At 36.5% G+C, this 23,377-nt stretch overlaps 1 long non-coding RNA gene and 2 other non-coding genes across 3 annotated transcripts in view; 2 read left to right on the top strand and 1 right to left on the bottom strand.

The window, feature by feature from the left end:
• Positions 1-23,377, bottom strand: part of LOC116633758 — a 193,683-nt gene that overhangs the window by 43,848 nt on the left and 126,458 nt on the right. The gene's annotated exons all lie outside the window — the stretch shown is intronic.
• LOC116634192 lies at positions 12,898-12,977 on the top strand. The gene has a single exon (XR_004299897.1). It is a non-coding gene; the product is annotated as a small nucleolar RNA U2-19 (small nucleolar RNA).
• LOC116634191 lies at positions 13,138-13,207 on the top strand. The gene has a single exon (XR_004299896.1). It is a non-coding gene; the product is annotated as a small nucleolar RNA U2-30 (small nucleolar RNA).

The raw sequence follows: 23,377 nt of genomic DNA, 5'->3' as shown, positions 1-23,377 counted from the left end.
CCTTGTCACAGTCATTATCTTTGGTCATTTTATTTAAATGCATCATTTAGTTTGACAGCAAATTCTATGACAGAATAAAAGGGACCTTGGGGGAGGGGTGAAAAAAACATCCCTAAGTAAAACTGATTTGACATCAAGTAACTTCAAGGTTAACTCTGCACACTGAGGTGCTATCTCCTCTACCAAGAAGAATGCTGGCATAGCTAAACTGGGCTATTTAACCTTGAGGGTTAGAGGAAAAAAAGAGTAGGCTGTTGAAGCCTTTAAGGACCTATGTATAGAAAACTCAATAATTATTAAAAAGTGAGAGAGAAAGAAAACTAATTCATTTACAAAAAATGTATTTCAAATGTTCAAAGTAGGGTTAAGTCATGGTTAGGAGTTTTAATTTATTCTCAATTTAAAAGTATAGGCTTTGAAGTTACACAAACTTGAGAATTGTTCTTAGGGATTAAGTAAAATAAAAAGACTGTACTTAACACTGAAAATACCTAATAAATAGGGAACATTTATTAATGGTATCACTGTAATGTAACTAATAAGAGAAATGATAACCCCTAATCAATCAATTAGTAATGTTTAAGTTCAAGATTAAGTTTGATGACTGGTGATTACTTCCATATTCCTTTCCACTTGGCTTATAGATCCAGGTGTGTCTTTAATCAACATCAATTCTTATCCATTTCCATTTCTTCTCCTTTAAAATCAGAGTAATGTGAATTTTTAAAAACAAACATGATGCTTCCACTGTCTTGTGAAGAGTAGGAGAGGAGAGCCAGGAATAACACATGACATCAATAATATAGCCTGAATGAAGTTGGTACCTCAGGAAGCATGAAAATAGGGCTGCCAACAGATTTGGAAGTGAGAAATAAGAGAATAGAAAACAAAACAAAACAATTTCACAGTTTTGTCCAAAGGTTTCATAAGCTTGGGTTCTAATAAAATATTTATATGCTGGATACTTGCTATAGGGAACCATTGCATGAGGTATGAATAAATCTGCACTGAGTCTGTTGAGGGCCTAGAGACCACCCTCTGTCTGAGATATATCATGACTAAAGATGTCCCACTGAACCATTTAGGAACATGTGGAAGAATTGGCATCACCCAGAATTTCTTGCTAATCCTAATTTTTGTCTCAATTAAATGTAATGAATTCAATAATTCAATGGTCTCCTGGGGGTTAATTCAATCCCTTTCAGGTTATAATTCAGTTCTTCAAATTCTTTCTCCTTAGGCTACCTTCCAAGAGGTCTATCGCAAGAGTGGGCAAACTTGATCTGTAAATGGCCAGACAGTATATTTGAGGTTTTATTGGCCGTATAGTCACTATTGCAACTATTCAACGCCATCAGGAGGAAAGTAACTATAGTCAAGATGTAAATGAATGAGTATGGCTGTGTTCCAATAAAGCTTTATTTATGAATGCTTTATATGAAATTTTATCTTCATATATCATTCAAGGGCTGCTATAAAATATTTTGGGTTTTTTTCAACCATTTAAAAATGTAAAAGCCATTCTCAGCCTATAGGACATATAAAAACAGGCAGCAAGCTATAGTGGACCGTGGGCTACAATTTGCTGACCCCAGGTGTGTTGTATACTACTGGGGACTCTTTAAGTGACCTTGGGCACTGGGACAGGGAGGTTCTTAGCATCAAGCTAATCTCTGAGTGTGTTAGCTGGTGATCACTAAGAGTCTGCCTATTTGTTAGATGGCTGTACTCTTTTTTTTTTTTTAAAGATTTTATTTATTTATTTGACAGAGAGGGAGTGAAAGCAGGAACACAAGCAGGGGGAGTGGAAGAGGGAGAAGCAGGCTTCCCGCGGAGCATGGAGCCCGATGTGGGGCTCGATCCCAGGACCCTGGGATCATGACCTGAGCCGAAGGCAGACGCTTAATGACTGAGCCACCCAGGCGCCCCTAGATGGCTGTACTCTTGTGATCTTAAATTTCTCAGCTTGGTCGGACCTCTTAACCCTCCAACCTGACCCTGCTTCCCCTCTGTTCCTGATTCTGTAGACCCCTTAGAACTGGTGCCACATCTGTCTTATCCTTGGCCCCAGGTTGCTCTCACCATACTAGGTTCTTTTGTAGTCTTTAAACCAGTGTCCATACATTCTGAAACTAAGAAGCAAGTACAAGTCAATGAAATCCTCTCTCCACCAAACTGAACCACCCACTCTTTTGACTGCTGAGCTGCTGCATATGGGCCAGAGCAGTCCTGGACATTAGCTTCCTAAAGAACTACCAAATGCTGAGCAAGGCTATAGCCTGTCTGCCCTTAGTTTTCCTGTTTATACATGCAGCAAGCTTCCTCCCCATTCTGTGTGGGGCTTTGAAGCATTGGAAGGTAGGTTAAAATTCCATTACTTTTGTCTCCAACATCATATTCTCCTTCTTTCAGAGAGAGTATTATCATTCTCTCCTTCCCTGATAGTGGGCAGCCTGCAGAGAAAAATCAATTTATTAATAAGGAAATTAATTCAGGAAGTATTAAAAATATTTCACCCTTAATATGTAGGTTTCCATGGATAGAAATGAAGAGGTTAAAAATTCTAGCAAAAGAGAACAAGATAAATAAAATAAATAAATAAAAAAGCAAACAGAAGATTGTCTACAAAAACACAGACTTCATTCAAAAGCAAAATGCTTATTTTATGATTTGGTGCAGAAACCATTCTAGGATAAAGAACCAATTTATAATGAGGCAAAATAACCTTCATGTTAATTACTAACAGAGCTTTTTCCAGATAGCATTGTGCTCAGAGAGTATATTTACTAGGAGAAAAGTAATACTTTATCATATGTAAACTTGTGTTACAGAAGCATTTTTAATACTGGGTTGTTTTGTGATGAATAGAATAAAATCCATGTTGAAAAATTTTGTTAGCGAAATAGGTTTTATTTTTTTTTTTTAACGTGGCCATGAATTAATATAACTAAAAAAGATTCTGGTGATGGTTTAGTAAATACTTGTTATTTACTAAATAATTATTCAACAATATTTACTGAGTACCTGCTATATGCCAAGCACTATTGTAGGGCCAGCTATCATGTAGTGAACAAAAAACCGTCAAGCAGGAGACAGACAATAAACAAGATAAATAAGTAAAATATATGTGAATAAATGACGTGTTATAAGAAGGAATTATAAAACAGAGAAAGCCCCATGAAATGTGAAGTTAAGCATTAAAATTTTAGATCAAGTGGCCAGTAAAGTCTTATTAAGAGATGATTTTTGAATAAAAATATGAAGGAAGTGAGGCAGTTAACCATATCAATGTAACAGGAAGACTATTCCAAACTGAGTATACTAAGGGCAGAGGACTTCTTGAAAGTATGTCTGATATGTGAGAAAGGCCAAGGAAGCCAGAGTTGCTAAAATCCTAAGAGGAAAAATTGAAGGTTGAGAGGCCATGTGGAGCCAGATCACATGGAAGGAGTTACAGTGAGGCTTTTGAGTTTTACTCTGAATTAGAAAGCCATAGAAAAATTTGGTGCAGAGGAGTAACCTAATCTGATGATAATTTAATAGGATCACTCTGGCCACTGTGTTGATAAATAGTCTGTAGGAGTACAAGATTGGACAAGAGAGGCCAAGCTGGGAAGCTGTTAACAATAATCCAGGCAAGGGAAGATGGTGGCTTGAACTTATATGATAGCAGTAGATATGATGAGAACAGTCAGATTCCGGATATATTTAAAGGTAGAACCAAATAGATTCCCTGTGAACTTAGATATGAGGTTCAAGAGAAAAGAATGAGTCAGGCATGTCACCATGTATTTTGTTTTGAGAAGCTGGGAATAGAAAATTGTCACTTACCTGAGATAGCAGCAAAATGCTAGAGGAGTTGGCTTGGGGGAATATATCAGGAGGTGAGTTTTAGACAGGTTAAGTTTTAGGAGCCTATTAGACATCTAGATGCAAAAGTTAAGGGGCCATTTGGAGCTAAGGAAAGAAACATGAGCCAGATATATAAATGTATGAGTATCAGTATACAGGTGGAATTTAAAGCCTGGAGACTGCATAAGATAAAGAGAGGAGAAACCAGCAAAAGAAATTGAGTAGGAATGGACAAAAAGGTACAAAGAAGGCTACATGAGTCAAGTATGTTGGAAAGTAAGTGAGGACGGTACTTCAAAAGTAGTGATATATCAGATATTGAGACTGGAGATCTATGTGCCCAAGTTGTTAGGACATTCTGGTTTGCTTCTCTTTCATGCAGTCTTTGGATTAGTGGCGTTGGACTGTAGCTGGTTATGTCTGATGACCCACTGAATGAGTAAACATATCTGAACACCAGCCTTGAAAATAGTGAATGAATGAGTTGGTTAACCAAGAAAATTTGCTACTAGGATGTTTTGGATTAGCTTAATACTACTGAACAAATATTAAGTTACTACTGTTTTCTTTTTTTATTATTTTTTTACTAATATATAATGTATTATTTGTTTAAGGGGTACAGGTCTGTAAGTTACTACTATTTTCAAGATGTCTGGAAGTCAGAAAGATGAGAGAGATGTAACCACTATCCTTTGGGAACTCACATTCTAATAGAATTTATTAAAGCTGACACACAACATAAATATTAAATGTAATCAGTATGAATCTTAATCCACAAAACTCAGGTGAACAAAAACTGTAAATTTGCTTATTTTTCAATATTTTAAAACTTAATTTTGTATTTTGGTCTCTGATCAGGTGATGAAAATAAAATCTTAATCAAGTCAAACCATTTCCTTTATTCCAGGGGTTTTGCCATAAATCTAGTGTTCTTATGTAATGCCTTGGTATCAAGGAATGAGGGGATGGTATCGGTCCTTACTCAGGAGCTCTTCCTGTCTGCACCCTCTGAGATGAGCATGCTCCCATCCAATCCTCAGACACGGATGAAGGCAGGTTGCCTCTGCATTTTCTTATGCTCCCTCCTTTAGCAATTCTCCAGGTCTGGCTGTCTTTTTATTACTTACGCAGTCTCCAAAAAGCACAGGAAGCCACCAAATGCTCTCCCTCAAAGCTGAGTTGTGAGAAATTCTGTGGAGGCTGCTCTAGGTTCTCTCATCTTAAACATGCTACCCTAAGCTGACTTTTGTTTCCATGTGATTCTGGGAACAAGGTGGAGCTCTGGATCATGGGACCTGTTTGGGTACTCACTGAGAAAGAGGAAATGGATCTTGCTCTGAGATTTTGGATCTGTCTATGCCTCCCCATTTTTCAAGCAAGAGTAGAGACACAGAACACAGGGGCTCACCATACATAAACTTTCTTGCTTATCCTCTGGTTATCCCTCCCTTCTTTTCAGTCCAAATAGATTTTACTGAATCTGTGAGCATGGAAAATACTGATTCTGTCTATTCTATTCATCACAAAACAATTACATTGTTTGATTTTTTTAGACAAGCTTTGGAAAAGTCCAAAAGGCCTTTCTCCTAATGAGGAGTTTCAAAGGTCCTTTCAGAAGTTGTTTATTCTTTTCTCTCTTATTTCTGATATTGGTTATACCCACTCCCTGAAACATTAATATTATAGCTTCCTTCTCTAGAACAAATTGTCATGGACTATAAAGAACTACAGTTAATATCTCGAAGTATTATCCTATTTATTTATTTTTCCATTAGTAAATACTTGCAAGCTTGAAAAAAAATTTTTTTTTTGAAATTTCAAAGACCCCTCCATGCTAAGAGCATAGGACCTTAGTTGAATCTGTTTCTGCAGAATCTTATCTCCTACCTACAAACAGCCAAGAGAACTGTTTTCACCAGGCTCTCCAAGATTGGGTGATAAGATTGAAAGTTGTGTGGAGTTTTCACCTCACTCTACTAAGGTTTTGAGAGATAATAGCAAATATCTGTATTGGTCTCTACCCCTGGTTCCTGACACAGAGCTCCTAAGACCCTTGCTAAGTGACAAGAGCACTAGGAACGTCTTTTTCTCTAATGAGGCTTCTCTGAGTGGTCTCCTGGATGGGGGTTGATCACCAGCAAGACCAAGCTATGATTAGAAGTTTGCAATTTTCACACACACACACACACACACCCTGTTCCCACTTCTCCAGAGAGGGGAGAGGAATGGAGTTAATGATCTGTCATGCCTACATGAGGAAGCCTCCATAAAAATCCTAATAGTCCGGGGTTCAGAGAACTTCCAGGCTGGTGAACACATCCACACCGGGAGGGTGATGCACCCCAATTATTGGGCACAGAAGCTACTGTACTCGGGACCCTCCAAGACCTCATCCTATGTATCTCTTCACCTGGTTGTTCATCTGTATCCTTTATCATATCCTTTAATAAACTGGTAAACCTAAGCAAATATTTCCCTGAGTTCTGTGAGCATCTCTAGAAAATAATCAAATCCGGGGGGGGGGGAGTTCATGGGAACCTCCAATTTGTAGCCAAGTTGGATAGAAGTTGTGGCTACCCTGGGGACCTACTACTTGCAGTAGTTATCTGAAGTAGGAAGCTGTCCTGTGAGACTGAGCCATTAACCTGGGGGATCTGATGCTATCTCTAGGTAGACAGTGTCAGAATTAAGTTGTAAGACACCCCGCTAGTGTTATAGAATTACTTGGTATGGGAAAAAAACCCACACATTTGGTGACCAGAAGCGATAGGAGGTAAAGTGCTATTATGAGGTATAAAGAAGGCACACAGGAGATGAAGGACTGGCTAGTTTTTTCTAATACAGATCTCCACTCACTGTCTCAGGAAACTCTCTTCACTCTTCATTTTATTCTCACCCAAAAGCTGGGCCATTGTTGTAGGCAGAGCTTCACTACCTTCCTGCTACCAGAGTTAGCTGAGACTAGTCTCTAAGAAACCTCATGCTTTTGTGCAGTGATGGTTCTCAATTGTCTTTGCCCAAAGTCAGCAGCATGAATTGACTTCCTATACCAATCTCTATCCATGCCTTCTTCTAATAGAGCCGTATCCAGCACCTGAGCCTCAGCTATCTGACACAGAAACAAAATGACTTCTCGACTGGGTTTTTGCAGGATCATAGTTGAGCCTCCCACTCTGGCTTTCTCCTGTGATTCCTCAAGTCCCTCTTAGCTTCCACATAACTGGTGGCAAATGGATTCTCTTTACAGATAGGACCCACCAGCAAATTGTTTGATTTTCTTATAGGCAAGGCAAAGAGAAGCGTGTCTGTGAAGCTTTTAAATACTCTTCTTTAGTGTTTCCCCTGCAGGACTGAGGCCTAATTTCCCACAGTTATTGGGTATTATAGTTTCTGTAATTCACTAGCAGAAATTATACTACAGGTGAGAAGAATCTAGTTAAAACTACCTCTAAAGTTGGTAGTTTCCCATTTCTCAGCTACTTTCCCTTTTACTAAAATAAAAGAGCACAGTAGCTGAAAAACTGGATTAAAGTGGTGAAAATAGTATACTTTGAAAATCCATTTTATTTATAGGAAAACGTTTTCTGAGAGGACACATTGATCTTTATTCTACTTTACATGTCTAAAAACTATCCAATTCTAGGATTAAGGAATTAAAAATTCTTTGATTCTAATTAATCAGAACATTTTCTTTCACTTAGTTCTGGAAGCCCATAAAAAGTTATTAGCTGTCAGCAGCTTCAATGCCAGTTTATTAGAGGCCCTTATTTGGTGCCTGCTGATAGTTATTGTGAAGGCTGAAAGGTTAACAAGAATGGGCTGCTACTAACCTCCTTGCCAGGTGTTTTTCCCTGCAGTTAATGGACCTGAGCCAATTGAAATTATCACTTTAGAACTAGTCACAGACACTCTTAATCTTTGCATAGAAACATTGATGGGGCGGGAAGTTGGAATTTGTATTTTGCTTTTTACCATCATCACATTTGGAACAATTAAAACAAAGTATAGTTAATCTTCTATTTGTAAATGAAGGCCTGACAAATTCAAAAAGAAAGAAACCTTTTAAAATAATATGCATGTATAATATGTTCCATTAAAATAATAATAGTCCCTTCAATGAAACAATGTCTTGTAAAACCTATTGCACTTTTTTTGAGTAATTGTAGTTAAGGGTAACATAGGTATTAATATGTCTAAGTTTTTTTAATTGCTGGGTTTATAAATCTGAACAGTTGTAATGAAATAACAAGAATCAACCAGATGGAACTGAAGCCAGTCACTGTGGGAATTTGAGACATGCATGCTGTTTGGGGGGACTGAATATGTACTTATCCAATCCAAAACAGAGCAGATGGCAAAGCGAACAGGTAAGCAGTTGCTTTATCTTTCAGATATTGTGGTTCACTGAATATCCCTATTTATTTTGGGAACTTTAGAACATCTGTAAAAAATCAGATGAAAGACAAACAGAGGTGACTGAGAAAGACTTGAATGAGTGCAGAATTTTAGAGTTTTCATGCTGTCAGATGAAGAAAGAAAGAATCTCATCCTCTGCCAATCCTTAGGAATCGTGGAGAATTTTAGGTAGCAGCATTTGAAGTTAAATAGCTGAAGAAAATACAAGAGAAGAAAAGCTATTATTGTATGAAATCCAAAATTAAACAAGTGGGAACAAGAGTAAGAAGAATGAAACTAAACTGTATATAATAGAAGTGAAAATTGCTCATGCCCACCCTCACATTATTGTGTTCATCTAGTGCCAAGATCTTGGTTTCTAAATACCGTTCTCCACATAAAGGAACCAGAGTTCCTTGGAGAAATGGCTGAGGCAAGGAAAATCACTGGTGAAGCTAAATGTTCTTATAGTGTCAAAAAGCAAGAAAATACTCAATGATTAATGGGGACATAACAAAAAACCATAGGGAATAGCTTCAAAGATCCAACTAGCCAAATTTGGGACAACTGGAACATTTATTTTTAAAGGAAGTAAATTATAACATTGCATTTTAAAAAAGAGTCAAGTGGTGCCTGGGTGGCTCAGTTCATTAAGTGTCCAACTCTTGATCTCAGCTCAGGTCTTGATCTTGGGGTCATGAGTTCGAGCCCTACACTGGGCTCCATGCAGGGCATGGAGCCTACTTAAAATTAAAAAATTTAAAAGAAAATGTATGGGGGAGGGAGAGAAAAAAAACCTCTGTAACAAAAGAAAGCTGGCTATTTTGTGTAGAAGGAATGATAAAATAAGAAAATCATCAATTTGCGAACAACAGTGTAAGAATTGATTTATGTAAGAATCACCAAATGATGCTAAAAACCATAGGATGAAAGGATCCCCACATTTTCAAAGTTTCACTTAACATATTATATATGATTACAAAGGGGGAAAAAGGTATTTTTACAATAGTGAAAGTATCTTAACCAAGGGATCAAAGTAAGCATCAGCAGTATTGGGTCAAATTAGCATTATGTATTTTCTGATATGATGCAATGGAAAGTATGCAATACCACCTATGGCTATGTGCAGAAAAAAATTTAACCTGAAGGTAGTCATGAGAAAACAAGTTCAGATGGTAGAATATTTCACAAAACAATTGCCCTGGATTTGACAAACTTGTCAAGTTTGTAAAAGAAAAAAATAAAGCAAAATAAAAACAGCGAAAAGAAAAGAGGCAAAGGAACAGCTATAGATTAAGGGAGACTAAGGAGGCATGACAACTAAATGCAAATTGAGATCCTTGATTAGATGCAAACAAACAAATAATAAAAGCCACATTCTCACAATTAAAAGGAACACACATGGCTGGGACAAATGGAGAAATTTGAATGAAATTGCATATTAGATATTATAATTGTGTTAATAAGCAATTTTCTGAATATGAAAGTGATAATGTGTTTATATAAAAAGAAGTCCTTGTTCTTATGAAACACATGTTGAAGTATTTAGAGCAAAATATCTTTATGTTTGCAACTTAATTTCAAATATCTCAGAAAAAAAATGTATAAATTTAAAATGCATATATTGATAGAAATTTTAGAGCAAATGTGACAAGATGATAAAAATTAGAACTTCTAAGGGAAAGCTATATGTGTACCCATTATACTATTCTTTTAACTTTTTGTAGGATTTAATTTTTTTTTTTTAATTTAGAAAAAATAATGCTCATCTCTAAGTGGCTTAATTCAGTTTCAAGGAAGCACTTCACTGACATCCCAAATAGATAAAAAGTCTCTTGGCTACTATATCAATAGATCTTCTACAACTTCCCACTGGTACATAATGCTACTTGGTCATCACATGCCACCACTGATGGACAAAATAAAAACACAATGTAAATAATATCAGATCAGGAGTTTCATTCGCATTCAAGTCACATCTGGCTTTCTTTGAGGGCATGGCAGTAAGTGACCAAAAATCCTTGTTAGGTACAAAAAACTATATAAAACTTCTTGGAATTGATGGTGGTCAATTTGTTAAAACTGGTGGTAGGTTTCCCTAAAGGACATGGTAATTTCTGAATAAAATTGAAAAAAATAAAAATAAAAAAACAAAAAACCTTGCTTAAGCTGCTAAGCCTGCTAAGTACAAACTGACCCACCATACCACTCTAAAGCTCCTGAAAAATAAGCTTTTTTTTTTTTCAATATGGAGAATTGAAGTTACTTGATGGTTTAGAAAATTATTCATTCATTCAACAAATACTGATTGAGCAGTCTTCTAGGTGCTATAAGGCAAATTTAATCAAATATGTAATATAATCTCAGTGCTATGGGGAAAAAAAAACAAAGCAGGGTCAAGAAGAAAAAAGACAGCAAGGAAATAAAAAATAATAAAGGATATTTTTGGTAGAGTGGTCAGAGAATGCCTACAGAAAAGAAGAATTGAAAACAGTGAATGTCCAGGAAAATATTATAGTCCAATTTGGCCTTGCTAGCTATATGTGTAAGAAGTTTGATTTAAGGATGACAATAATGTTGGGGCGCCTGGGTGGCTCAGTCGCTAAGCGTCTGCCTTCGGCTCAGGTCATGGTCCCAGGGTCCTGGGATCAAGCCCTGCATCGGGCTCTCTGCTCAGCGGGGAGCCTGCTTCTCCCTCTCCCACTCCCCCTGCTTGTGTTCCCTCTCTCGCTGTGTCTCTCTCTGTCAAATAAATAAATAAAATCTTTAAAAAAAAAAAAAAGGATGACAATAATGTTGGACCTAGGGCTTGGAAGACTTGAATATCAAGAATATCAAGCTAAGTTGTTTAGACTTTAGACAATGAGGAACACATGAAGTGAAGTGATGTAATCAGTGTTGTACTCTTATTTTTTTCCCAAAGAATTTGATACTATATATTAAAGTTTTATAAATTCAATTTCTTTAAACCTCAAGGAGAAAGCAACTTAATTTTCTTTACAGCCATATTTCTATTGATTACCCTAAAGGAAAATGTATATATTTTAGTCAATTCTCAATTATCTTCACAACACGGGAGCACTGCCAAGAATAGCCCAAAATTTGTGTGAAAGCCACACTGTCAGATTGGGATCATGATCTGATTTCCTGAAGCAAGAAAATTTGTATGAGGAGCAGTTTCACAAAGCTGTTTTTCTGGACAGCAAGCGAATAGAGAAACCTGACACCGTGAGGAGTTATCCTGAAGCCACATGAATGCTTGTTTTGCTTCTACTCAATAAGCTTGTTGGGGAGGAAGTTTTCTCTACCCTTCAAAATTCTTCTGGTTGGTTTAAGAGTTAAACTGACATGAGACAGATTAACAGGAGAAAATCAATTTTAACTTTGCATGTGTAGGAATCCCATATATGAAAGGTTCAAAGATAGCAAAGTAAAATGAGGTATATACACCATCCTGAACTAAGAATAAAGGGGTAGAGGTGTGGGACTTCAAAAGGAAGGAAAGGCAGTCACAAGAGATGAAAAAGAGTAATGTTTGGTAAATAAATGTTTGCTGGGCCATACAGAAACAATGAGACATACAGAGGAATTTCAACAGACTCTAAGCTAAATTCCTCCTCATCTACTACCGTCTACTACCTCTAGTTCATATTATAATATAGTTGGTGATAGCTCTATTTCTGGAGCAGGTCCTCTATCTAACTTCCTTTAGGCAATTAGGGGAAAAGTAAAAGTTTTGGGGCCTTGATTGTTTTAAGCTCAAATAATCTGCATGCCAAAGTGGCACATCTTTGGGGCAATTCATTCTAAACTCCTACCAGCTAAAAGCTTTGATCCTGTGTCTCTTTACAAGTATCTCAGTCAACTGGGGTAAATCCAGATAAAGGTGATACAAAACACATTACACATTTTCAATAGAAAAATTAACATGGAACACAGATGATCCATATATAGTCAACAATGCAAAACACTGGGGCGCCTGGGTGGCTCAGTCAGTTAAGCGTCTGCCTTCAGCTCAGGTCATGATCCCAGAGTCCTGGGATCGAGCCCCACATCGGGCTCCCTGCTCAGTGGGGAGCCTGCTTCTCCCTCTCCCACTCCCCCTTCTTGTGTTCCCTCTCTCGCTGTGTCTTTCTCTGTCAAATAAATAAATTCTTTAAAAAAAAAAAAAAATGCAAAACACTGATATCATACTATGTAGTATCAACAAATATCCACACTTCAATACTTTGAATATGCTTGAAGATAATAAAGAAATAGTTATTCTAAATTACCAAGGCATTAGCTTTTCCTCTGTATTTTATTACTGATTCATTTATTTGTTCATCAAACATTCACTGGAGTATCAGATATACAAAAGGCATTGCTATGAACTGTGAGGAACAATGTGCATAATTATTTCCAGTTTCCCAACAGGAATATGTTATAATTCAATGTAGCTTTACAATTTTAAAATAAGAGTTTTAAATTTGGTAGCTATACAATCTAAATTTCTCCAGCATTTTCTTATATGTTGAGGCTCTAGACTCATAAGTTTTCCATTTATAAGCTATGTGACCTTGGATAGGTTATATATCTCTCTGGGGATCATCTTCTCATCTGTGAAATAAAAATAATAAGTGCTCTCTGAAATCTGCTCTTACTGAAGTGGATTAATGATGAAAATAGCCAAATTTGAGCATCAGAAGACCTTCCAGTCTACCTGATGCATGATCTCCGTAGTTCTGAGAAGTAAAAGTAACTTAGAACAATAAAGGCTTATGTCTGGAGTTGTGTGTGTGTGTGTGTGTGTGTGTGTGTGCAAAGGTGACAGTGTGTAACTGATGACTTGAATGAGGTTGGGGTGAAGGTGGAGAAGTTATGTGTGTATATGAAAGACTAATCAGTTCTGAGCAATGATGGAAAGGTTTTACTACTGACATTTACAACTATGAAGGTTTCTACACTTGATCTCAGCTCAAGAAAAAAAATAAGTGTACATATTCCATTAAGTTGTTTAGAAAAGAGATTAGGCTTATGAAATATTTAGAGAAACTAGCATTTAGCAATAACTCAGTAAGTGTTAGTTATGACTATTATTTGTAATTATTATCATTAGAATAAAGAAGTCATGCCTTTATTAAAAGTATTATTACTAGAAGCTCAGAATAAAGTTTTAAATATTTGAATTATTCTGAAAAACACAGAGATTCAATATGTATGTGTTTGTCTTACAGCAAGAAGGAAAAAGATGACATAGAACCATGTTACAAATTATAATATAATATTATGTATTTATAGTTTCAAGTTATAAAAAGGAGTGGTTATTAAACTGACAGGAGCCAAAGGGACTTGAAATGCCTAATTACCCCCTCTTTGGGATTAGCATAAAGTCACTTTTCCTGATCATTACAGGGTACAGGTTCATCCATAAGCACGGACCAAATGAATAATGAACAGATCCGCTGATAGACACCTTGAGAAATATGATTATTCAGATGTTCAGACCAGACATCTGAGGCACAAAATTCATTTTATAAAGTCATCATAGTTATGCTAGCAATGAAATCTCACATCTGTTTTTAATTTTTTTTTTCCTTTGGTAGTTGCCATCAGTTATTGTAGGTGCTTTTCTCCCTATGTATTTGATATCCACAGGGCAAATGTTTTTACTCTGCTCAGTGAACTGTGCTGAAAAGTCTTTCTGAAACCCTTCATTATTACCTTTAAAGGGATATAAGCCTTTAAAGTCTCTTTAAAGAGAACCTATGTGGGGAAAAAATAATTCTCATCCTTCCACCCCCACATGACCATTATAAGCCCCCTGCTAAGTATATACTAACATCTCATAGTTAACAAAGACAATGCCTTATACTTGTCTTTTTCCCACTTCCATAAAGATGATGGTTCTGGAATTTTTTAACACACTGAAGATAATTTTAAAGCTATTACTGAATTGTGAAGAAATACTGATCTTGGGGTGCCTGGGTGGCTCAGTCAGTTAAGCTGCTGCCTTTGGCTCAGGTCGTGATCTCAGGGTACTGGGATCAAGCCCTGCATTGGGCTCCCTGCCTGGAGGGGAGCCTGCTTCTCCCACTCCCTCTGCTTGTGCTCGTTCTCTCTCTCTCTGTCAAATAAATAAATAAAATCTTAAAAAAATAAAAAGAAATACTGATCTTAAGGTGTTGTGTTTTTTTGTTTTTGTTTTTGTTTTTTCTATTGTCTTATTTGTATTAAAAAGAGTTTAAATAGAGAATATATGGCACTGTAATCAGAGGGGTTAGAATAAATTGCTTCTAAGGAACTTCCTCAGTTTAACCGTCTTTTCCAACCTCACACTCTTCCAGATCATCAGGCAAAATAGAGTATCTATGCCAGACATCCCTAACCTTACATATACTTCCTTTCCTTCTGAAACTTTCTTGCCTGGGACTTTATCCCGACATTTTTAACTGATAAATGAGGAAAAACCCAAGTGTACATTTCCAACACCTGCCTGGAGAGTATATTGTGTGCTCATTCTAGAATCATCACATGTTATGATGGGAGGTTAGACAACACTCTCCTAAATATAGATGGCAAACGGTAATCTGTTTTAGTGGTTGGGAGCAAATTATTTAGATTTAGATACCAACCCCAGTCCCAGATTTCAACTAAGTAAACCTGAAAAAGGTAGTTTCATTTTTTTATGTTCCAATTGTAAGCACAAACTTTCAAGTCAGTCAAACCCAGTTTCAAAGAATATTATGTATAAGATGTTTGCAATAGAATTCACCTTTCTGAATCTCAGTTTATTCATCCATTTTCTCAAAGGTATTTTGAGTATTAAATAATGACCATAAAGTTCCTAACATATATACTACAGCTTAATACTCTGTAAGTGGCAGATATAAGTGGGAATTTCCCCATCTCCATTAATATATATCCCAGCTAATATAAAAATGTGGTCAACATATGATAATCATAAATCTGAATAATACTGTTGACTAGTCTATTCTTTACCTTTCATTACCTGCCTATACTGGAAGGCCAGTTGGAAACATAACGGCCTTGGTGTTGGCAAATAATATATTGGGATAAGTGTCCTGGGAAGCCTTTTTGGAAGGCTTTTGCATTTCCTAATAAAAGGGACAGAGGAGGCTGATTCTATTCCTTCCCCCCCTTTTCATGCTTTAACTGCGTCCATGATTTCTGGACCTGCAGTAATCATCTTGAGACCAAGAAAGGAAGGCCAATATAATTTCAGACATAGCAACCCTGGCATTATTACATAGATAAACCAATGCCAAGAACTGCCTACTCTGCATTCCTTGTTAACCAAGATTGTAACTGTATAGTTTGGAGAAGTGGAATGTTGTTTGGGTTTTCTGCTACTTTTAAAGTGTTATATCCTCGTAGAGATACTAAGCCTCCTCTTGTCTACAAATTAGCCCCAAGAAACCAAAAGAAAAGAAAATATAAAACTTTTACCCCTGCTAACAATTTGAATCTAAATTCATTTTACTATGTATGCTCCTGGCCAGATGCTTCCTTATTCTTTATTCTAACATTTCTGAGAATTAGAATACAAAGTGATGCATGTAGGTGACGGTTTATTTAGTTATCCTTTTTAACACTTACACTTCCTGAATTCTCTTGTTCTTACACTTTAGAAAGAGGGAAAACTAGATATATAACTACAAGAATGTAATGAATTTTAGAGTGATTCTTTGAGGTAGGTTCTATTATTATCATTCCCATTTTATAGATGAGAAAACAGAAATTGAGGGGCCTAAATTCCCTTAATTTGTAAGAGGTATATCCAGGCAACATGGGTGCAGCATTATATTATTTATGCCTCATGTTCTTTATCAATAAAATATGATGGTTTTACTGGTTGGCTTCTAAATTTCCTTTCATGTATTTTCTACTTGTTTCAGAATATTAACTGCCAAATTTCTCTCAAATTAACTGCCAAGTCCTGCTGTCCTCACCATCACAATTAGAGAGAAGCACCATCAATAGGGAGACAGTTTGGTACAGACTATGGATTTAAACATGGCCTGTCTTAGCCACTTGTACAACGTTTATGGCCATGGGAAATTTACCTAACTTCTCTAAGCCTGGTTCTCTCATTTGTGAAACTGAATGTGATATCACATAGCGATTTGATCTGAGACTTCTATGAGATCATCCATATAAAGTACTTACCCATAGGGCTTGGTACATAATGCTCCACAAATATTAGTCATCATTTTTATTGTTATTGCTATTAGGTTAACCTCTGAAAACTTGATTTCAAGCAAGCTGGTGAGGATTTTCCTGTGAATTAAAATCTTCTGTCATAAGAAAACCATCACTGACATATCTGATAAATTTCATTAATCTTATTCATAATATCACATTATGAAGTATTTTATTTGATGCATGTTCTCGTCTTGGGAATCCTGAGAAATAAACTTGAAAATTCACTTTCATTTTACTAGGCCTATAGCAAAAGACAAAAAAATCTACTGATGAGACTAATAAAACAAAAGCAACCTTCCTTTAATTTCCCATACCTGTCAATAACTAGATATGTGATAGGATGGTAAAAGCAGGACAGCTTCATATCAAACATTACTTTAAAAACTGGATTCCATCCAATTATCAGATCCTAATATCACACCTCCCAAGCTTCTTAAGGAATTGGCTGAAACAATTACTGAGCTACTAAATATTATTTATGAGTTTTTGAAGGACATAGTACCTCTGATAGCAATAACTTATCATCTTTCTTTTAGAAAGGGTAAGGACAATTCTAAAAGTAATAAGCCAATCACCTTGACCAGTTGACCAGTGGATTTCCAATCAGGCTCTTCAGAGCCTTCAAAAGAAACTCTTCTTAACCTTTTCCACACGCTGTTATCTATATCCCTCTTTTAGCTTCAGTTGAAGTATACATATATATGAAATTTATATGAATATGCACACACACAAAATGAGTTTTACAAATTGGACTTTCTTTTTAAGAAAAGTCTTAAGGGCTAAGAACCCAATGACAAACAAAATTTTTAATTACTATAACTTAGACTTAAAAGAGACAAGAAAAAAATCACCAAATTGTTTAAAATAAATTTTAAAAAACATACTTTTTATTTCTAAGGTTTTAGATTCACAACCTTATGTCAAATGAGAGTAAGTATTACCAGGATTTTGGGATATTGGAAGTGGGGTTTATTCTTTGCTCTTTAATTCTGCCATTCAGAGTATTAATGCTTAGCTATTACTGAAATCAACAAAGCCCAAAGTTGGGATTTATTTAGTTAAGGAAAGAGCATCCCAACCATGATCTCCAGACCACAAGAGTGACAATTAGTAACCCTTCACCTAAGGCATTTAAAAAAGAATGTGCGGTTGAGAAAATGTTCCTGGCTCTCCTGACAGGTATAGTTAGAGGAATAGCTGAGCAGTTTGTGGTATTAAATGAATTCAGTATTGCTATCTGTCTGGGCCTTTTAACTCCTTCTTTTGCAGTATACCAGGTAAATTCCAGCTTTAACACTTTTTTGATAATAGGCCACCAATGTCTCTAGCCTACAATTAGCCAACCTAATTGATTAAAATCACTCCTAGGTGCTTATACCAGCACATTAAATTCTGTAACTTTTGTGGGCATATGCATATCAGTCATTTTTGTCCAATCAAATAACATCCATAGAATCCACACTTACAATGCTTCTGATTCCTGCTGATACAAACTGATGCGGTCCTACAAACCTTTGGGTATATAAGCTATACCCTTTGGAGTAGGCTTTGTATGTCTCCATCAGGTCCATGTTTGGATCTAACTCCTATGGGCAGAGGAGCCATGAAGGGCAGTGGTGGTGGGTCCCTGGGAGAACTGGCACTTCTTTGTGAGACATCGCACCCAGCAACGGTCATTAAAAGTTTCATTTCAAGGGGAATCTTTCCCCATGGGATTAAGCCTTGAACTGGCACTACACCTCTGCAGCCTTTACAAGCAGGCCTTGGGATTGGTCCTCAGCCACATCTGCCCTGTGACTACAGGAAATAAGAGGACTCCTTCAAAGATGCCCTTGAAGATTTCTGGTTGGTTGGTTTGTTTGTTTTTAAGATTTTATTTATTTATTTGACACACAGAGAGAGAGAACACAAGCAGGCAGAGGCAGAGGGAGAAGCAGGCTCCCCACTGAGCAAGGAGCCCTATGCAGGACTCGATCCCTGAGCTGAAGGCAGGTGCTTAACCGACTGAGGCGCCCTGAAGATTTCTGATTTCTATCTTGTACTCTGGGTTATATTTTTATGACTTTGAATTTGTTCCTTTCACCCTGTATGATTTCTAGGATCTTCCAAAACAGCCAACCAATCCATAATCTTTATAGTCTCTCTTGTTACCATAAGACCGAGTGCCGCAGCACTTGATTCCACTCCCTTGCTTTCCACGTTCACTTAAGCCTGTGCCATATGGGTGGCATTTTGAATAATCATAAAAACACCATAAGCCATGGACGATTAGGGTCCTATTCCTCCCTACCAAAAGATTATCTATGTGTTTCTCAAACTTATGGAGCTACCCAATCCATTTTTCAGGCCACCCCCACTACCAGAGATTTAATCAGTCATGTTCCTAACAAAAAAGAGATGGCACATGTAATCTGGCTAATTTGTAAAAAGTTTAATAAAGGACTACTTACAAAGGAGTGGGCAAGAAGGAAGGAAATAAATGAGGGAAGATATAGTTCCTCCAGAGCTAACAACCAGTGGAAAACCATTACCACCTCCGGGCCTGAAGGTGCAGGGGAGTGAGCAGTTATGAGAATGTGCAATAACTAGCTGTCCATCTGAAAGGAGCTGGGGTAACCAACTGCAGGAAGTTAACGGTCTAAATGCCCTGACCTCACTCTGTTCCCACTCAAATATCTGAATCTGAAGAAGTAAATGAAAATTATCCATCAAACATAATCATAATGGGGAAGACATTTCAACTGGGATCTTGTAGCCAAAAATTAGGAGTTTGGATTTCATTCTAACTGCAACGCAAAGCCATTTAAAATTTTTAAGTTGAGAAATAGCATGAAATTCAATCGATGATTTAAAAATAACCCTCCGGCTATTCTATAAAAACTGGATCGGAGAGGGTCAAGAAAGAAAATGGGATGATGAATTTGGAAGTTATGCAGTGGTTTAGGCAAGAAATGATTGTATTTTTGCTTGTATTACAAAGGTGGCAGTAGAGATGGATATAAGGGAGTGGCATGAAGCACAATTTGGAGGGAGAATGCAGATGATTTAGTGGTAAATATAATATGGAGAATGAGTCAGAAGATGTCAAATATAAATCTCAATCTTCTGGACTCACTAACAAGCTAGAGGGTGGTGTAATTTACTGAGATCTGTTCAGCATGAGCTAGTTGAAAATTAAGTTTGAGAAAAATCCCTGAAGAGAGAAGAAAAAAAAATGTAGTATATAAAAAGTCACACAAGCTGCATAGTTTTCTAGGAACAAAGCACATTTTATTATAGTCTATTTCAGCATTTTGGAATCTAACCACAAATAAAAAAGTCGGCTTTATGGCTGTCTTCTGTCACTGGCAAATGGGAGCTTTTAGGGACGTCTGCTCACCTCTTTGAAATAAATGATACTACTAACTGAAGACAATAAAGTTATTTGTGACAAATGAACTGAATATTGATTTTATTCTATTTTCCTCTGGTAATTTTTTAAAGAAATATTCATAAGAAGCTAGGTTCCAGGCCAAATCAATTGAAAATAACAACAAAATCAATTTATTGTTAACTAACCCATTCTCAGCATTTCTAGCATCTGTGTTTATTTGGCTATAGTTTATACATCTTCCATCAGTCAGAATTTTATTAATTCTTTCCAGGATTATGTACTACAAAGAGATTCTAAGGAATGAAGCAGAGTTTAAAGTTTCAATATATGCCTTATCCTCTTCCCAAAATTTCTGAACATTTTAACTAACTTTCCTAAGAGAAAACTAGTCATACCTTCTAATGTGAAAATCTTGAAAGACCAATGTTCTTCTCTTTTTCATACTGATTAAAGTCGCTTACATTGGATTATCAGAGAATGGCAACCCTCAAACCTTAGAGTTCACCTGCTACTTCCAATGATGATTCCTTCTGGTGCCCTCAAGTAGGTAATTTTGTCAATGGCTTTTGCAGGGCTTTTCACAGAAAATTGTGGCAACCATAGTGCCAACTGGGACAAGTCCTGCTTCAAGTTCTTAGCATCGGTGCCCAGAAAGAATGAATACAGCCTGTTGTAAGCAGCTCCCACAAGCCACTCCGGTTAACTCCAGTTAAAAAGACTAGTACCTAGAACTTTGTGACACAAATGTCCAGAAATTGATATGTCCATAAAATACATCATTTGGTAAGTCCTTTGCTTCCTTGGAGGCTAGAATACTCTGGAACAGTTCCTGTATTTAAAGTTTCAGTATTAAATAATCCATGATGCCTTGACTGCTAACCCCACCAAAAGCTGCCATGTGAACAAAATAACCAAGGGCTGGTCCTTTGGAGTTGATGATCATGATTTTGTGATGGGACCTGAAATTCTGGATTGACTGGACTAAGAGTGGGCGCTGACCCCTAGAGGCTGACGAATGAAGGCACTCTCTGTGGGGTTTTGACTAGTAGACCAAAATCAGACCCTCTCTCACAGAGTTTGTATATGAGACATGTGCAGGAATTCAGACAATAGAGTAATCCACACACCAAGAGTCAGCTATTGTTGGTGAGAACACAGAGGTAAACTCAGAGTAGATACTAAGGACAGAAAGTGACTAGTCAAAAACAAGACAGTTTTCTAAAGCTGCTGTTAGGTCACTAAAACTATTGTGGTAAACCCAAAGATAATCTATTTATCCATAAATTCCAGCCCTGAAACTATAGAGGCTGGATCCAATTCTTTCTTATTTTCCGGTGTATCTTTCCAATGAAATATCACCCAAAGTATTCAAAGCGTATCTTGATTCCTTAACACGTAAACCTCCTAACACAAATCCTTATTTGATAATTATTTTTTAAAACTTATCAATAAATGATCACTTTCAATGTAGTACGTGAGCACACTGTCTTTGGAATAAAATAACCTTAATTTGAATTGTGGCTTTTTTTACTTACCTATGTGACTTTGCCTAAATTATTTAACCTCTCTGATATTACAGATTTCTCATCTATAAATGGAAGATGAGACCAGTGTCATAGTTGTAAAGTTTAAAATGTTGCATGTAAAGTATTTAACAAAAAGTAATTTCTTATTGTAGAATATTACATTTTCAAATGATGGCTGTCTGTTCTAAAGAAAATATTCACAACAGCTGTGTTTTCAGTTTTGAAGGGGAAAAACACTTTATTGATATTATAAAGTAAAAACCTAGTGGAAATGAAGAGAAGGAAAATCTATGCATAGATCAGGGCAATAATAAGCAGTAAAAGAGAATAAGACAGAGTTACATCAAACTGGGTACTTACAACATCCAAACTCATTAGCTGGGGAAGCCCCATGGAGTTAGACAGGCTGGAGTCCTGATTGAGAGGCCTGGGTGGAGCATCCTCCCCTCAGGTGAGACTTCCAACTGACCATCCCCATAAGGGCCATATTTATAGGGCAAATGACAGGTTCTGAAGTTAAACATTTGTTTGCCTACATGCAGTTTGGAGTGAGCTGCATTTCTATGTTATCATGTCTTTACATCCTCAAGGAGACTGGGACATATGTGCTTGCCTCCCCACCCAGATTCAATTCTAGGAGGGCCAGCCCAACCTAGAGCCAGAGAAGATGAAAGGCAAAATTTATATCCCTTAGCATTCAGACTAGAAGGGTTAGTTCTGATCTAGAGGCTAGCTAATAATCAATTAATCAGACTCCCAAGGTCACTTATGCAGCACAAGTCTCACAAATGACATTCCTTAGCCTTCCTGCGTACATGCAGGTCTGGGTGGTCAGTTATGCAGGACAAATCACAGAAACCTCCATCCATACAATACACATTATATATATATATATATATATATATATATATATATATATACACACACACACACACTATAGTATGTTATATACTATATATCTCACATTCTACACTGTCTTCTTATTGTATGATACTGACACTCTGCCATTAGGAGGTAGGCCATTTTACTTCTTCTTGAAACTGGGATGAATCATTATTTTACATCACTAAATATTAAGGTTATTTATTACAGCATAGTAACTAGAAAACTTGATAAATGATAATTATTATATGATATTATTGTGTCAGAATCCCTAAAATGTGATGCAATAGCATTAATTACCATCATTTTTATCATCATCATCATCATCATCATCATCATTACTGTATTGTGAGGCTTCTACATATTTTATTTCTATAAATATATAGTCAAGAGGAAAGTGTGACTCAATTTATTTAAAGATTCTTTAAAATTAACTTTCCTGGAGCACATATTCCCTTAAATGGAGAGCACCTCTAGTGTTTATAACATGTTCTTGCCACTACAGGCCTGAGTCAAGAGAAACTTCCAGAAGTGTCTGACAAGCTGTTTGTGTTTGAGAGCTTTATTTTAATTGTGCTGAACAATCAAGAGAATTGAAATAGAATGCTGTAAAGACAAGCATTTTTTGCAAGTTCCCAAACACAGTGCATGTTTAATGTGCCTAACTTTTTACACCAGGTTTAGGAAGAAAAAAAAATGATCTAGACAAGCTCTTTCAACATATCAAAAGATGTGTTTTTTTGATGGTAATTGGCAGGAAGACAATTTGCTCTAGTTTATTTATAGTAAAATTGTAGAATTGTTTTTAAAGAGTAAACCTTTACTCCTAGCAGAAAAATGTATACAACAGTATTGTTCTGTGGGTACCAAGAAGTGACAGATGCTAGTAATGTGGTCAGCTTCCTGGATGAACCTTAGTTCTTTGTTGGGTTAATGAACTTTTTATGGTTACACTTTCTTCTTCCACCTTCTACCCTTAATTGTCTTTCATTTCTATCTTTACTGAAACTTATAAAGGTGAAATGTCTTTTAAAATATGTGAAATAAAAAAAATAAAATAAAATATGTGAAATAGCCCTTTTTCATTGAAGGAAAAATGCCAGTACCAAGAAAGAAGAACAGGAATCAATAGTTGAAGCAGAAA

The sequence above is a fragment of the Phoca vitulina genome, unplaced genomic scaffold (genome assembly GCF_004348235.1).
Source record: "Phoca vitulina isolate PV1807 unplaced genomic scaffold, GSC_HSeal_1.0 scaffold8, whole genome shotgun sequence".
In the NCBI taxonomy this organism is placed as follows: Eukaryota; Metazoa; Chordata; class Mammalia; order Carnivora; family Phocidae; genus Phoca; species Phoca vitulina.
The sequence above is the reverse complement of the archived record's forward strand: the minus strand, read 5'-3'. Positions and strand labels throughout refer to the sequence as shown.